The sequence below is a fragment of the Equus asinus genome, chromosome X (assembly GCF_041296235.1).
Source record: "Equus asinus isolate D_3611 breed Donkey chromosome X, EquAss-T2T_v2, whole genome shotgun sequence".
In the NCBI taxonomy this organism is placed as follows: domain Eukaryota; kingdom Metazoa; phylum Chordata; class Mammalia; order Perissodactyla; family Equidae; genus Equus; species Equus asinus.
The window spans coordinates 44,325,322-44,341,938 of NC_091820.1; the positions used below are offsets into that span (position 1 = coordinate 44,325,322).

Genomic DNA, 16,617 nt, shown 5'->3' on the forward strand with positions numbered 1-16,617 from the left:
ATATATTCATATATATATATCTCCCTCATAATAACATCAGTGTCATACATATACATACACTTTCTCTAGTGAGAGAAAAGGGGCTGGTGTTAGAGCCCCCATATAACCCTGGGAAAACCCAGGAGAGTGTATCACACATGTGGCTGACATCTGATATCATTGTCTTGGTAGAGAAAAACTTAAAAACAGCTGCCAAAAGTGATGTCATTGCTGATCTGCCAAGAACACGGAAGTTTAAAAGTGTCCTGGGATCCTGGTGCTGGTTCAGGTTCTGTCTAGCATTAAGAAAAATTATCCAAAACTGGGAACTAGAGCAGGAGAATGACTGCATATCCTTGCAATGTCATTTTCAAAAGGCTCACACAAGAATTATTTAATTGTATAGGAGAATGTGCTTGTGTTTGGCTTTGCTGTTTCCTATCTGATTGAGGCCCCCAGACTGTGAAGTTAGATGTTAATTTGTATATTTTTGTCCGGTAGAAATGGTGACCCCACAGGTTACAGTTTTACGGTCCCATAAGACATTCACCAGTTTTGTCTCTATTAGCAAATTCATTTCAGCATTCTTTTGACTGACTATATATAAATATCTGTCCTTTGAGCCAGCTTGCTGGTTCCCCCATTAATTAATGAGGTGAATAAAATCTTTGACACATGTTCATTCTATATTTGCAGGAGAGTCATGTTTTTAACATTTTGAAGATTATACTTCATCACTAGGAATGAGTCTGCAGTTTCTCCAGCCTCCTCAAATGCAGGGTAGTGGGTGAACTAGGTTCTAAGATCCCTTCCAGTGCCAATATTGCATGATTTCTTCAATAAAAGTATGGTATAAAATATTCAGTGGGATAGGTTATTTGTTAGAGAGAGAAATTTTCAGAAAAGTTTAGGGATGATTATATAAAAAAAATGAATTCCAGCTAAACAAAGAATCTTGAAATCATCACCATGTAACCTGAGTACCCAGCAATTAGCAGTCAGAGTTTGACAAGAGCATCCTACCTTGTCTGGAGATGGTTGTTAGTCCTCACGGTGCCTGTCTTGTGGAACAGAGTTAGATCATCTGATGAATAGGAGAGGAAGAAAATGATCCTCAACTCCTCTTATTCTGCCAGATGAGAGCCTGCAGCATCCGATGGTAAAGAGCAATGTGACCAGGTCACCTGGCTCCTTGCTACCCAAGGTGTGGTCCAAGGACCAGCAGCAAAGACATTGCCAAGGAGCATATTAGAAGTACAGAATGTCAGGCCCAGCCCAGACCTAGTGAAGCAGAATCCACACTTCAACAAGATCCCTTGGTGATTGATATGCACAGAGAGTTTGAGAAGCACTGATCTGGCTGCAGGCTCCCAAGGTGGTTCTCAACCCTGGCTGCACATTAGAAGTTACAGAGATCGAGTATTATTTGTATCCCTTGTAGCAGGATGGGAAAGAAGGTGACAGATGGAAAACATAAGCCACTTTTCTCAAGTCAGGACTGTGTAAGAAAAAGCCCTGCAAAGGGCTTTTTGCAATACCAGGCTTTTTCAGTTTGGGTTCTAGGAAAGGAGACAGGGAGACGGAAGGCTGAAGGGCTACAGGGAGGAAGTTGAAGAATGACAAAGCTGTGGATTCTTCTCTTGATTATTTCCCCCAGGGATGAAGGAATTTGTGGCTGGCCAGGATGCCTGTCTCCTGTTGAGGCTAATTTTATTCTGTGAGTTTATCCAGAGTTTAAGAGCGATAATCAGGGGCCATAAAACCCCAAAGGTCTCAGAAAGTGCAAGTAAGGGGAAGGACAGGCTGTGCTTTGACCATCCTTAACAATGTCCCTTTCCTCGTTCTGCATCCCAGGCAGGGAACTTTGCTTCATTCAAAATTCTATAGTGAGAACTCCCCGTGCTAATCAACTTAAACTTCTCACTATCACAACCTACAGTTGCCATTTTTAGAAACGCTGTGCTGTGAGCACGAGATGATTAGGTTAAGTACTAGCAGCCTAAAAATGGGGGCCCAAACACTTGTCACGAGCATTCTGACAACTGCATCCAACATCTGTTTAGCAGTTTCTTGTGCTTTGGTTTCTTCAACTACGAAATGCTGCTTGTGGGTCTGGTAGGTTCAGCGTAATCAAAGATAGGCGTCAGGGGCAGTAAAAGGTCTCTATTTGGAAAACTTTAATTTAAAAAGAATGATATACATAGTTGCTAAAAACAGAGTCAACTGATGAGTTTATTGGAGGTATATTAGTTAGGATAATGCTAGCTGCCATGATAAACAAATCCAAAATGTATAGTGGGTCAAAACAATAAAAACTTATTTGTCCCTCACATAAAATTCAAAATATGTGTTCTAATCAGAGACCCAGGGGCTGAGGCTCAGGCTCACTCCATCTTGAGACACTGTCATCTTAAACAAGTGGCTTCCAAGGTTGCCACATTTGTCTGCATCAAGCCAGTGGACTGGGAAAGGCTTGGTGGATCCCGCATGGAAGATTTTCATGGGTCAGACCTCAAAGAGGCACATATCACTCCTGACCACATTTTATTAGCTAGAACTCAGTGCCTTGGCTACATCAAACCACAAGGGAGGCTGGAAAATGTAGACTAGCTGTGTGCCCAGAAGAGGAAATGGGTTTGGTAAACAGTTTTGCCACAGTGCTCAGAGCATCATTTTAAAATGGGATAGAACTGAATAGAACAGGTCAAAATGCATTTGACCTGGCATATAAGAAGGGTTAGTATAGTTTTGGAAAAGCCTTGTATCAGTCACTTATATATCTGTATACATGCATATATGTACTGAATTGAGGTATAAAACGTATTTCTTACACTGGGTCATGGTCAAAAGTTAAAGCCATTCTATCAAATAAAGATCTCTATAGACAATATCAGAAGAGACAACAAAAGGAGAAAATGAGAGCTCAGGCCCTGAAGGGGGTTTTAAAATCATTGAGAAACCGGGCAAGTGTGACTATGCTTAAATATTCATAAGTGACAGCAACATCACAATACCAGTGGCTGCTGAGCGGACTGGGCTGATCCTGAGAAACATTGGCACATGAGTCAGGTTGGACTTAGGTGCCCATTCACCCCCCTGACAGCAGCCCACCCCCGGTCTCCGGGTACCTGACCTGTGCCCATGCATGCCAAGTATGAGGGGATAATTTAGTAGCTCCTAGCAGAACACGCTTGGAAAAACCATCAGAATCAAAAGAAAATGAGACTGTTAAAGTTGGATAAAGGGCTGCTTTCCTCACATTTTAGGGTAAAGACTCTGGTCTCAGGACACTCAAATCATATCACATAAAGAGCCATGCTCTCAATGCTCCACGGTGCTGTGTATGAGTGTGAGTGTGTATATGCGTGTGTGTGTGTACATGGGTCTGCTTGAACACACGTTCATCTGTGTGCTGAGACACAGGAGAGGTAGAATGATAGAAAGATCCAGAAGTACAGAGAATTCTTAGCATGAATGGAGCCAGGTTGATCTATTTCGAAAGGACTTGATATAGGAAACTATTCCAGTGGGCTTTACTAGGGAGAGGCAGGGCAGGGTTCAGACAAATACAGCAGAGATGATGTTTTGAGTGTAGGGATCCTGTGGTGAGCCATAGACCACACTTCAGAGTTGAAGTCACAAGACCTGTATTTGAGTCCCAAAGAGATAGCTTATTCTTCCCATTATATAGATCAGGAAACTGAGAGTCATAGAGGTTACACCCAAGGTCTTTCAGCTCATAGGTGGAACTGGCACCCAAAGAAGTAGGCTCAGTAATGGGAAAGGACAAGAATCTACCAAGCAGGATTGTCTACGGAGGGGCAGAACACGCTGGGATGGCAGGAAATTCAGATGGCGTCTGAGTGCACCCTGAGAGAGAGGGTAACTGGGGCTCTTGAGCATGGGGACAGAGACAGCTATTGTTACTAGAGTGCCCTGGGCCACTGTCTCACCAGAGGAAAAGGATGAGGCAATAGTGAGATGCAAAGGTGGTGGGCATTCTGGGAAATGCCATCAGCTAGATGCGTCCCATCTCTTCCCTGCTGTACTACCCTCCAAATAAAAAAGAAAGAGCTTAATCATCTGCAAAACAGGCACCCGACTCAGTTTTCCCATATCTATGAACCCAGCCCCTCCCTTTCTCATTCCCTCTCCCACGGCCCACCGGAACAGGGCTGGAGACAGTCACTTCTTAGAAACACTAAAAATGTACATTACATCATTCCTCCCCCACAGCCTTCAATCCCCCACAACAAGCCAAGTAATTTGAGCCCCTCTGCAAGGCCTGCCATAGCCTCCCTTTGAGGTCTGTGTTTTCCCTATTTATCGTACCTGGGAGACTGACAGACATATGTTTTATGATACATTATATATTAGGCTTGGCTAGAGGCTCCATTTCCATTAAAGATGACTAAAGCACTAAGTTATAGCTGCCTGGACCTCTCCTCCCATTTGTCCTCTGAAGCTATTCTCTAAGCTGTATTTCTGTCTTTTAGTATGACATTTGCTCACAAAATGGACAGAGCTGGGCCGTTAAAAACTGAAGACTCTGCTTCTACAACACTTTTTAGAACCCAGCGCTGGAGTCCTCTTCTTGAATTCCTCCAGTTCTCAGTTCTGACAATTGCTCGAAATAGACAAAGCTCCCCAAAGCTGCAAAATCACATCTCTCTTTAAAACACCAGTTAAAACTGAGAAAGATAAATAAAAACAGATCTACTTTTTCAAAATGGGGTTATGCGAGTTGCTGCTCCCTTCAGGCATTTGTTCTGTAATCTGCATGCAGTTCCTACAGAGTAATTGGTTAAATGCTCACCCTCATTCATAAGACACACACTTGTGGGAATTACTGCTTTTCAACGTTGTTTTTAAATTTAGAATGATGCCTTTAGACCAATTTAGACACTGTGTTATTGCTCAGGTAATTAATAAAACAAGCAAAAGACAGTGCATAAAAGTAGAAGAAACATCAGGAAAAAAACCAACCTTCATTAGCATCATAACCTATGAATTAAGCCTGGTAAGGGGAAAAAATAACTCCATTTATTCTATGCAAGCGTCATTGATTAATTGAAAATACAGGTCAAAGGTTTTTATTTGCATCCAGCAGCTCTGCTTTTCCAAGAAGCTTTGTGTGGGAAGGAGTTCCCAGTGGCACATACACACGCAGAGAACCCATAACACCACAGGAGCCGTTCTGACTATGAAGGATGTTCAGCTTCATGAGTATATTGACAACCAGGCCAGAGAGACCACTGAGTGAAATCATGGACAAACAGACACAGAATAATTTATAGATGTATAAATATGTAAAGAGGAAGAGAAACATATCCCTTAGTGATTTTTTTAACCTGGAAGTTTCCTCCATAGGTGGTTTTCCACGCTCTCATTTCCCACAATTCACTTCTTATGAAGGAAAACATTCCCCACTCCTTCTTGAGTCTCCATCCTGAAGGCTAATCCTCAAGTGCCTGTGTGGAGACCCCATCTACACCAGCCTTCACATTCATTGCCACCTGGAGTGACAAACTTCTGGGGCATTGACTGATCATCCTCTCTCTGAATACAGGATGCTCACTTCCTTTGTAAGTCTCCCTTTGAAAGTTGATGAGATATTAGGAAGATATATCAATGGAAGTTGCTCCACCCTTGCCCCACCCAACATGTGGGAACACTACTCTGGATATGAATCTGCTATGTTCTGAGAAAACTTCCAATTTGGGTGTTGTCTGTGGCAAACACAACCACAGAAGGCCATTACTGGGGCAGGCTGTCTGGAAGGAACTTGGCAAATCCTCCTCCCAAAAAGTAACAATAAAACTGGACCAAAACTAGTCAAAAACAACCATTTCTGGAATCTGGAAATTGGTCAAAGGCAAAAAACAAACTGATAAGCACTTATTCAAGAAAAACTATTGAATCTCAGTAAGAACAGGGAGAGTTAACTTTGTTTTTGCCTAAGGCTATTCCATGCCCTAGCCCCCAACTCCAAGGCACAGGCCGTGCTACCAGGGCAGGGCAGGCCTGAGCGCCAGTGGCTCCACTGCTAGAGGAGCTCACATGATTTGGAGTGAGTATGGAAAAACCTATGCCCAGGGGCATTTTTGAAAACAATAGCAATCTTGGCAGCACATAATCAGAGAAGACCAAAATTGAAGGTAGTCTGACATACTGGTTGGGCATACCAGCAGAAAGGTGAAAAGTTTATCAGTGAGATCTGGGGGACAAGACAGCCAGTCAGCCTTGGTAAGCTCCCACATATCCCTGGGGCTCTAAAAGGCTATATGTGTGCACAGGGTTGTGCTTACACTCAGAAGAAACTGGAGAGGGCCTTAGTAGACTACCTGCCCCTGGATGAATGTGAAACCTTGTAAGCACAGAAAATAAAAGCTGTGAAGAACTCATAAACTGCATAAACTTTGAATGTTATTTCCCAAACATACAGATCCATTGACAAAGGGTAAAAGCCTTACTGACTCAAGGTGTTTAAACACAACGTCTGACCAATCTTTCACTAACCACTAAGCTATGCTGACCAAGGAGTGACCCCAGAAAGCCAGGCTTAAAAATAAAATCAAGAATTATTTTTTTAATTTTTGGGGTGGTACCTATTCAAAGAAAATGAAAACACTAATTCAAAAAGACATATGCTGGGGGCCAGCCCTGTGGCCGAGTGGTTAAGTTCGCGTGCTCCGCTACAGGCAGCCCAGTGTTTCATCAGTTCGAATCCTGGGCACGGACATGGCACCGCTCATCAAGCCATGCTGAGGTGGTGTCCCACATGCCACAACTAGAAGGACCCACAACTAAGAATATACAACTATGTACCAGGGGGCTTTGGGGAGAAAAAGAAAAAAAAAACCAAAAGACAAAAAACAAAACAAAACAAAAAAAGACATATGCACCCCTATTTTCATTGCAGCATTATTTACAATAGCCAACATATGCAAACAACCTAAGGGTCCATTGATGGATGAATAGATAAAGAAGATGTAGTTTATATATACAATGGAATACCAATCAGCCACAAAAAAGAATGAGATCTTGCCATTTGCAAGAACATGGATAGACCTTGAGGACATTATGTTAAGTGAAATAAGTCAGACAGAGAAAAACAAATACCATATGATCTCACCTATATGTGGAGTCACAAAATAAAACCCCAAGCTCATAGATACAGAGAATGAATTGGTACTTGCCAGAGGCAAGGGGTAGTGGGTGAGTGGAATAGGTGAAAGGGGTCAAAAGGTGCAAACTTCCAGTTATAAAATAAATAAATCATAAAGATATAATACACAGTGTGGTGACTATAGTTAATAATACTGTAGTGCATATTTGAAAGTTGCTAAGAGTAAATGTTAAAAGTCCTCATCACAAAAAAGAAGAAAGTTTTTTGTAGCTATGTAAGGTGACAGATGTTAACTAGACTTATTGTGGTGATTATTTCACAGTATACACAAATATTGAATTATTACATTGTACACCTGAAACTAATATTTTATTTGTTAGATATACATAAATAAACAAAATTAGTTTTTAGAAAACTTGACTAGACACATCAGTAGCTGCACACTACTGGAGAGACAGACACTATATAGTTAGTCCAGGCAAGTCACTAAATAAATAAACAAAAAAATCCCCCAAAATAGCAAAAACAAACCCAGGGGAGAGGGGAATCAGAATCCAGAGTCACTGCAATATATTATCAAAAATGTCTAGTTGTCAGCAAAAATTTATGAGAAATGCAAAAAACAAAAGCAAAAACAGGACAGTGTGACTCATACACAAGAAAAAAGGCAGGCAATAGAAACTGTCTCTGAAAGACCCTAGGTGATGGACTTATCAGACAAAGACTTCAAAGCAGATATTATAAATGTGTTCAAAGAATTAAAGGAAACCATGTTTAAAGAATTAAAAGAAAATATGACAATAATTATTAATCAAATATAGAATATCAATAAAAAATAAAAATTATTTTAAAAGGGCCATTTTGAAATTCTGGAATTAAAAAGTAAAATAACTGAAATGATAAATTCACTAGAGGAGCTCAGCAACAGATTTAAGCTGGCAGAAGAAAGAATCAGCAAATTTGAAGATAAATCAATAGAAATTGTTCAATCCAAAGAAAAGAAAGAAAACATAATGAAGAACTATAAGCAGAGCCTGAAAGATCCATGAGACACCATTAAATGTGCCAACATACGCATACTTGGAGTCTGAGAAGGAGAAAGGAGGGAGAAAAGGGCAGAAAAAAAATTTGAAGACATAATGGCCAAAAACTTTCCAAAATTGATCAAAAATATTAATCTATACATCCAAGAAGCTCAATGAACTCCAAGCAGAAAAAACACAAAGAAATCCACACTGAGATACATCATAGTCAAAGCATTGAAAAGCAAAGAAAAAGAGGAAATCTTGAAAGTAGTAAGAGAAAAACAATTCATCACATACGACAGGGAGGGGCACTCAATAGTTTTAACAGCTGATTTATCATCATAAATGGTGGAGGCCCAGAAAGCAGTGGGATGATATATTCAAAGTACTGACAGAAAAATTACTGTCCACGAACAAGCCCCTGTTCAGCAAAACTATATTTCAAAGACGAAGGCAAAATAAAGACATTCCCAGACAAACATGACCTGCATTACCAAGAATACCAAAGGAAGTTCTTCAGGCTGAAAGGAAATGGCACTAGACAATAATTCAAATCCACACAAAGAAATAAAGAGCATGAGCAAAGGTAATTATATAAATAAAAGAGTTAGGATAAAGACAGTTTTTCTCTTTTTTTCTCTTAACTTATTTAAAAGACAATTGCATAAAAGAATAATTATAAAACTATATTTTTGGTAACATAATATAGAAAGAATTGATATACGACAATAATATCACAAAGGAGGGGGGATGGAATAGAGCTATATTGGAGCAAAGTTTCTACATTTTGCTGGCATTAAGTTAGCATTATCTGAAATATATTGTTTTTAGTTAAGTGCATACTGTAATATCTCCAGATGAACCACTAAGAAAATCATTCCAAAAAATATAATTAAAAACAAAGGAATTAAAACGGTACACCAGAAAAAAATCATTTAACACCAGGAAGGTAGTAAAGGAGGAAAGGAGAAACAAAAAGACATGAGATAGAAAACAAATAAAAATTAGAAAATATAATACAAATACATCGATACCTACATTAAAAAGAAATGATTTTGCATACTTTGGTAGCACATACACAAAAGTGTCAATGAGACAAGATTAGAATGGCCCTTTTGCAAAGATGATATGCAAAATCATGAAATGTTCCATTTTTTTTGAGCAAAAAGAAGCCAATCCCAAAGGGATTGCTTGTGCAATATATAAGCATAGTGCTTGTTTCCATTTATATAACATTTTCGAAATGACAAAGTTTTTGAAATAGAGGTCAGATTAGTGGTTGCCAAGGGTCAGGGAGGGGCGAGGGTGGTGGTGGCGGGGAAGTGGGAGTGGTTATAAAAGGGCAACATGAGGGATCCCTGTGGTGTTGAAGCTGTTCAGCACCCTGACTGTGGTGGTAGATACACTAACATATGCAGGTGATAAAATTGTGTAGGATTTAATAAACTCACTGCCCCAGCCCCGTCCAACACACAAATAAAACTAGAGAAATCTGAATAAGAGCTATGGATCTTATCAATGTCAATATCCAAGTTGTAATATTATACTGTAGTTTTGCAAATGTTACCATTGGAGAAAACTAAGCAAGGTGTACACTTTGTACTATTTCTGTACTATTCTTAGACTTACATGGAAATCTACAATTTGTTCTATTTCTTAGACTTACATGGAAATCTACAATTATCTCAATTAAAATTTCAAATAAAAAAGTAAAAACATTAAACAGTCAAAAAGCAGACATTGTTAGACTGGATATAAAATAAGATCCAACTATATGCTGTATCCAAGAGACACATTTAGATTCAGAGATACAAATAGGTTGAAAGTAAAAGTATGAGAAAATAGACCATGCAAATAGTAACTATAAGAGAGATAAAGTTGCTATACTAGTAACAGACAAAATAGACTTTATGACAAACAATGTTACTACAAAGAAGGACATTTTATAATTATAAAGCATCATTCCAGTTACAAGATAAATAAGTCTTGGAGATATAATGTACAGCATGGTGACTATTAAAAAAACAAATAATTCTTTAAATTTTAATAAATAAATAAAGTATCATTAATCAGGAAGATATAACAATTATATACATGCCTAACAACAGAACTCCAAAATACATGAAGCAGAAACTGACAGAACTGAAGGGAGAAATAAACAATTCAACAACAATAGTTCAAGACTTCTATAGCCCACTCTCAATAATGGACAGAACAAATAGACATAAAATAGCAAAGATATAGAAGAATTGGACAACACTATCAACCAACTCGACCTAACTGACATTAATAGAACACTCCACACAACAACAGCAGAATATATATTCTTTTCAAGTTCACATGGAACATTCTTGAGGATAGACCATATGCTAGGCTATAAAACAAGACTCAATAAATTTAAAAGGATTAAAATCATACAAAGTATGTCTTCCAATTACAATGAAATTAAATTATAGATCAACAAAAGAAAATTTGAGAAATCAATAAATATTTTGAAATTAAATGACACACTTGTAGATAATCAATGTGCCACAGAAGAACTTGCAACAAAATTAAAAAATGTTTTGAACTGAATGAAAATAAAAATAATATATCAAACTTTATGAGATAGATAAAACACTATTTCAGGAGATATTTATAACTTCAAATGTCCATACTTAAAAAAAGAAAGATTTCAAATTAATAACTTAAGCTTCTACCTTAATAAATGAAAAAAAAAAAGAGAAAACCAAACCCAAAGCAAGAGGAAGGAAGAAATAACGAAGATCACAATGGAAATCAATGAAATAGAAAACAGAAAATAGAGAAAATCAATGATACCAAAAATTAGTTCTTTGCAATAATCAACAAAGTTGACAAGAATTTAGCTAGACTGACCAAGAAAAAGAAAGAGAAGACACAAATTACCAAATTCAAAAATGAAGGAGGAGATATCATTATTGGCCTTACAGAAATTTAAAGGATTAAATGGCAATACCATGAACAACTGTATGCCAGCACATCCAACAACTTAGATGAAACGGACAAATTCCTAGAAAGACACAAGTTATCTAAACTGACACAAGAAGAAATAAAAAATACGACCAAAGCTGTAACAAGGAAATTGAATTAGTAATTAAAAATCTTTCCACAAAGAAAAGTCCAGGCCAAGATGGCATCATTGATTAATTCAATCAAATATTTAAGGAAGTTAAACCAATCCTTCACAAATTCTTGAAGTGAATAGAGGAGGAGGAAACAATTCCCGACTCATTTTATGAGGCCAGTATTACTCTGATACCAATACCAGACAAAGACATGACATGAAAAGAAAACTACAGACAAATATCCTTCATGAATATAAATGCAAAAAATCCTTATGCAAAATTTAAGTAAGGTAAATCCAGAAACACGTAAACAAATTACACACCATGTGGGCCGGCCCCACAGCCGAGTGGTTAAAGTTTTGCACTCTGCACTTTGGCGGCCTGGGTTCACAGGTTTGGATCCCAGGCGCAGACCTACTCCACTCATCGGCCATGCTGTGGAGGTATCCCACACACAAAGTAGAGGGAGATTGGCACAGACATTAGCTCAGGGCTAATCTTCCTCAAGCAAAAAAAAAAGAGAAAAATTGGCAATGGATGTTAGCTCAGGGTAAATCTTCCTCACCAAAAAAAAAAAATTACACACCAGAACTAAGTGATTATTTTTATCCCAGTAATGAAAGGGTAGTTTAACATGTGAAAATCAATTAACGTAATATACTATATTAATAGGATTAGGGACAAAAAGTACATCATCATCTCAATAAATTCAGAAAAAGTATTTGACAATATCCAATACTTATTCATTACAAAAACTCTCAATAGAGTAAGAATATCATTTACGAAAAACATACAGATAAAATCATACTTAACGGTGAAATACTGAATGCTTTCTCTCCAGGACAAGGGAATAAGGCAAGGATGTTCACTCGCACCAGTTTTACTCAACATTGTCCTGGAGGTTCTAGCTGGTGCAATCAGGCAAAAAAACCCAAAAAACAAGATGCATCCAGATTTGAAATGAAGAAGCAAAACTATCTCTATTTCCAGTTCTCTTTGAGTTTATCCTACTTGGAATTCTTTAAGTTTCTTGAATGTGTAGATTGATTTTTCTCATTATTCCTTCAAATATTCTTTCTGCCCCTTTCTCTTTCTCCTCTCCTTCTGGGACTCCCATTATGTGTACACAGGTCTCTGAGGCTCTCAAATGTCTTCATTCTTTTATCTTTCTCTTCCTCAGACTGTCTAATTTCAACTGACTGACCTATCTTCAAATTTTCTGACTTTTTCTTCTGTCTGCTTAAACCGGTTGTTGAGTCCCTCTAGTGAATTTTTCATTTCACTTATTGTACTTTTCAACTCCAGAATTTCTATTTGGTTCCTTTTTATAATTTCTCTCTCTTTACTGATATTCTCCATATGGTGAAATACTATTCTCATACTTTCTTTTAGTTCTTTAGACATGGTTTCCTTTAGCTCTTTGAGCATATTTAAAATACCTTTTTTAAAGTTTTTATCCAGAAAGTCCAACATTTAGGATTCTTCAGAGACAGTTTCTATTGATTGTGGGGCTTTTTCCCTTCCATATGGGCCATACTTTGTTGTTTCTTCACATGCCTTATAATTTTTTTGTTGAAATCTGGATGTTTTGAACATTTTAATGTGGCAACTCTGGAAATCAGATTCTTCCTCGTCCCAAGAGTTTGTTGATGTTGCTACTTGTTGTTGTTTGTTCGTTTAACAACTTTTCTGATCTAATTCTGTAAAGTCTCTATTCTTTTTCATGTTTGTCCACTAAGTCTCTATGTTGGTGTGGTGGTCAGTCAATGATTAGACAGAAATTTTCTTAAATTCCTGGAACAAAAAAAATCTCCCAATCTTTGCAGAGAGGCTCTGCAAGCACACCTTCAACGTTCAACCAGGCTATTTACAACTCTGCCTTAGCCTTCACTTCTTGCCTGTACAGAGCTTCAAGGTCAGCCAGAGGTGAGAGCTTAGGGCCTTCTCAGGTCTTTCCTGAGCATGCACACAGACCTAGGCATGCATGAGGCCTTCTAGATTCCCAGGAATATGTCAGAGTTTCTCAAAGCTCTTATTCCCCTACACATCTCAGCCTTTCCTCCCAAACTTTTTGGTTAGTCTATTGTTTGCCCCAATTGTTATCCATTGCCTCAGGCAGCAATGACTAAAGTATTTGCTTGTAAATGTTTCAACAAGTGTCCCCCAGGTAGTGACAATAGGACTGGGTAAGTTTGGAGTTAGGCGAGATAAAGACATGCCTTTTGAACAGATCTTCCAGAAAGCCAGCAGATGGATCAAATAAAGACAACTCTTTGCAAATGAGGTCCTTCCCCTCCCTCCAGTACTGGTACTGGGAATGCAGGCTGTTATTTTCAAGGCTATGACTGAGCTGGGGATTGGTAAATGAAACTAGGGTAAGTTAAAATGCCACAAAACTCTTGGCAATATTCAACCATTTTTCTTGAATAAGCTCTCCCTGGGTTGCTGCAAGCTTTTAGTTAGTTTCCAGAGTTCTGAAAAAGTTGATTCTGACAGTTTTTGCTACATTTTTTAATGCTTTCATGCAGGGGAAAACTTTTGGAATTCCTCACTTCTCCATTTTCACTGATGTCACTGTCTACTCTCATATGACATAATCCAATATATATAAAATACCAAGGAATCCACTAAAAACTCATTAGCACTAATAAATGAGATCAACGAGATTGCATGATACAAGATTAATACACGAAAATCTATTGCATTTCTAGGTACTAATAACAAATCATTGGAAAATGAAATTAAGAAACAATTCCATTCATAATACCATCAAAAAGAATAAAATACTTAGGAATAAATGTAAGAAGAGAAATTTGTGGTTTGTACACTAAAAACTATAAAACATTGTGGCAAAAAATTAAAGAAAATATGAATAGAGAGGCATTCCATGTTCACAGATTGGAAGACTCAATGTCAAAAAGAAAGTAATTCTCCCCGAATTGATCTATAGATTCAGTGCAGTCCCTATCAAAATCTCAGCTGCTTTTTTTGCAGAAATTGAGAGGTTGATCCTAAAATTTATATGAAAATTCAAGGGACCCAGAATAGCCAAAGTAATCTCGAAAAAGAAGAACAAAGTCAGAGGATTTATGCTTCCTGATTTCAAAAATTACCACAAAATTACAGCAATGAAGACAGTATGGTACTGGCATAAAGATAGACATATAGATCAACAAAACAGAATTTACAGTCTAGAAACAAACTCTTACATTTATGGTTAATGGATTTTTTACAAAGGTATCAATGTGATTTGATAGAGAAACAAGAATCTTTTCAACAAATGACACTGGGACAACTGGATATCCACATGAAAAAAGATAAATTTAGATACTTTCTTCACACTACCCACAAAAATTAATTCACAAGTCATCACAGACCTAAACTTAAGAGCTCAAAGTATAAAACTTTCAGAAGAAAATACAGGAAAAAATCTTTATGACTTTGAGACAGGCTCAGAGGTCTTAGATACCACATCAAAAGCCCAATCCATAAAGGAAAAACTTGGTAAATTGCACTTCATTAAAATTAAAAACTTTGCTCCTCAAAAGGCACCTTTAAGAAAATTTAAAGACAAGCCACAGACTGAGAGCAAATATTTCCAAATTGTATATTTGATAAAAGATTTAAATCCAGAATGTATTTTTTAAAAACTCTTACAACACAACAATAAGAAGACAAACAACTCAGTTAAAATTTTGACAAAAGATTTGAATAGACATTTCAGCCAAGAAAATACATAAATGACTCATAAATACAGGTGAAAATGCTCAGCATCATTATTCATCAAAAAGCAGACAGTAATAAGTGTTGACAAGTATGTACAGAAACTGGACCCTCATACTTTGCTGGTGGGGATGTAAAATGGTGCAACTATGATCGTGCATCTCTTAATGACGGGGATATGTTCTGAGAAATGCATCGTTAGGCAATTTCATCACCAGTGAACATCATAGAGTGTACTTACACAAACCTAGATGGTATAGCCTACTACACACCTAGGCTATGTGGTACTAATCTTACGGGACCACCATCATATTTGCAGTCCATCATTGACATCATTATGTGATGCTTGACTGTACTTGGGAAGACAGTTTGGCAATTTCTTTAAAAATTTGAACATAATTTTAGCATATGACCCATCAATTCCACTCCTACTTATGTATCCAAGAGAAATAAAAATATCTGCCCTTAGAAAGAATTGTACATGAATGTTCGTAGCACCATTAGTCATAACAGTCAAAAGGTGGAAACAACCAAATATCCATCAACTGGGAGTGGAGTAATAGATGTATATCCATACAATAGAACTCTATCAGGCAATAAAAAGGAATGAAGTACTTAAACATGCTAAAATGTAGCTGAACTTCAAAAACATTATGCTAAGTGAAAGAAGTCAGACCCAAAAGACCACACACTGTGTGATTTCAGTCTGATGAAATATCCAGAAAAGGTAAATCTATAAAGACAGAAAGTAGATTAATGGTTATATGGGGCTAAGGGTAGAAGAGTAACAAATGGGCATGAGGGATCTTTTGGGGGTGATGGAAATGTTCTAAAACTAGGCTGTGGTGATGGTTAGTCAACTTTTTAACTTCAAGAATCATTGAAATGGTCATGCAAGAATCATTAAATTGTACGCTTAAAATGAGTGAACTTATGGCATGTAAATTATGCCGTAATAAAACACAACCATGAAAATAAATTACTAATAATTGTGTTAAGCACCTCCAGAACAGCTTAGTGTGGATGAGTTTATGAGAAGCATAGCCTAAAGGAAAGAAATTAACTCCTAAAGGCAGAAGGCTGACTTCAACAAATAGAGAGACCCCACAGGGAGCAAGAGGGGCACAGCCCTGTGCTTCCCATACCAGGGGACTTTGGGGAGGGTACAACCCTGTCCAGTCACTGCATCCACTACTCCCAATCTTATACCTTTGGGAAAGGGGAAGAGAGATCAAAGTACAATTTGTGCAATTCTGAAAATCTTAAGAACTGTGTTCCTGCTGAGGGAGTCTTGATTTTCAAACAAGTGCTTCAACATAAGGTATCAGATGTCATTCCAGACAGAAGACCAAAGTGACCATTGGGGCTTAAAGAGGACTCGACAGGACCTTATCCATTTTCTACACTGGAAACAGGCCCATGTGACTCATTTTAATTGCAACTCTCCTGCCGCATACCCCCACAACAAATTAATACCCAATTTTCATAGATAATCAATTGTTGCTTCTTATTGGACACATTGTGTGTCAGGCATTATAGTCAAGGCTTTAATCTTCTGAACAAATATGACCCTTTGAGGCCAGATGTATCTTTATCTTCACTTTACAGATGAGGAATCTGAGGCCCAAAGAGGTTATGAAACTTGCCCACAGTCAGGCAGCTGATAATTATGGCG

The 16,617-nt window shown here is 37.8% G+C and overlaps 1 pseudogene; it reads left to right on the top strand.

The window, feature by feature from the left end:
* Positions 1 to 9,192: 9,192 nt before the first annotated feature.
* LOC123282764 (U6 spliceosomal RNA) lies at positions 9,193 to 9,291 on the top strand (annotated as a pseudogene).
* The last annotated feature ends 7,326 nt before the right edge of the window (positions 9,292 to 16,617 follow it).